Source organism: Frankliniella occidentalis, unplaced genomic scaffold (assembly GCF_000697945.3).
Source record: "Frankliniella occidentalis isolate FOCC.00 unplaced genomic scaffold, Focc_3.1 Scaffold185, whole genome shotgun sequence".
Taxonomy (NCBI): Eukaryota; Metazoa; Arthropoda; class Insecta; order Thysanoptera; family Thripidae; genus Frankliniella; species Frankliniella occidentalis.
Genome location: NW_026267311.1, coordinates 636,314 through 638,293, shown reverse-complemented (window position 1 = coordinate 638,293; position 1,980 = coordinate 636,314).

Here is a 1,980-nt window from a genome sequence, read left to right as displayed (position 1 = left end):
TGCGTACGGATATGTCGACGCAGATTACCTTCAAGTGAATATTTCTTGTCGCAGAGACTGCAGTCCAGTTTTTCTTGTGTGTCCGTCATGGTGGTGATGGTTTAGAGAGGACTATGCCGCGCACAATCTGAAAAGAATAGAAACCTATCAGTCACAAATTTTCTTACATCTTCCATCCGAGCTGTTGTAAAAGGCGAACATTTATCCACATCCACTTCTGCAGAGCACATGCACGTACACGCACGCACGCACGCCGTCCCGAGCGGATGTGTGCTGCATTGGTTCCGGGGCCTTCCGGATCGGCTCCGGACTGACCACATCCCCGCCGTGTAATATAACAGACCCCGGTGCGCACCATTAGAGTCACGTGACACCTCCCAGCCACTTGATCAGTCCCGGACGCTAGCTGCTGCTGCGGCGGCAGTACTTCTTTTTCAGTTTTCGTTGAAAAAGGAATAAGGTGCGTGCGTCTTTTATGATATAGGGGGAAGCCATATGTAGCCAGCGACTCGAGTGTGATCGCTGGCTGAACGCTGCAGATCTTTAGTAGCAGTGGCCGCGGTAAACGTGTCATTACGTGAAAAAGGAGCATTTAGTGAAAGAAGTCTGATTAGTACAGACGTACTATCCTTATGAAATTTTCGAACCGTTCAGCCAGGAACCGTTCAATTCGTACAGCTTGTACACAATGGCCGTAAAAGGAGTACATACCCGGGTCGGCCGAGCCCAAGCAAGCGCCACGCCCAGCCACGCCACGGCCTGAGGGCCGCACGTCGGGTGTACCGGTCGCCGCGCACACTACCGGGGCAGGTAGCATATCATTACAATCACCGGTACAAGAGCGGTATGACTCATCCCTGAAGGGCGTGTGCACGTGCTGGACTGCACTGTCCTCGGGCACCGCCAGCGAGCGTACGGGTCCGAAAACCTCCGACACCACTCGCCTGACCCTTCACCGAGTAGGCAACTCACACGCAAGCGGTACGTACAAGCGGTCTAGCTACGAAAGTATGGGCGGGGCGAATTAGCTACCTTGGAGTACGCTACCAACGTGGACTATCGCGCTCAATAAGTCAAATCTTCGTTGTAGACCAACGAAAGTCATAGTATACGTACTCCATCCCTCTGTTCAAGAAAACGGATGTTCACCCATCACGAGGCGGGTGTGCCCCGGAGCGGGATGGGCGGCGTGGCGGGGCGTGGCGGGGCGTGGCGGCGGTCGTGCCCGCCGCGGGCCAAGAGGGGGAAGCACCACGGCCAGTGTCTTCATCCACCCACGCGGGCCGGGGCCCTTTAGAGCAGACCCATTTAAATTATTTCAGCCACACCCTCCGGTTGAAGAGTAATCCTCTTTCGGAGAGAAAGGAGGTCTATGTAGCTTGACTGCCCCGGGAACAATATGCTACGACAGAGAAAGAGGGAGAGGGGGGGGGTATGGACGGGCAACAGTGGCCATAGAGACTTGCAGGGGAGACGCACCCCGACCGGATATCGCCCGCGAGCGCCGCGCACCGCATCGGAGTCGCGTGCCGGGGGGAAGCGGAAACGACCACCAGACCCGGACCATATCCGGGATCCGGACCAGCCACCTACACTCGGGGAGCTTGTATAGTGGCGCTAGAGTCCGTCCTCACTCCTCTCCATAAAGACCGAGCCTGGCTTCATAGATGTATGCAGAGAGGAGAGGGGCGGACGACGACGGCACAACAAAGTCGGCCGCCCTCCGCTCCGCCGGCCCCCGCCCTCCCACCCGCGGGCCCGGAGAGCGACCGGCAGCGCGGCGCGGTGCTGAGTGCCGCGATCAAAGTTTAAAACTTCAATCGGCGCAAACGGAATTAAGGAGCCTGGAGAGAAGAAAGAGCGGAATAATAAAGAATGGAATGGTCTAATCTGCATACTCGAGAGCAAGCATCAGTATCCGCGAGGGGTTGGGTGGTGCTCCAGATACACTGCTGCATTATTCAGAGGCAGCCAAGGACG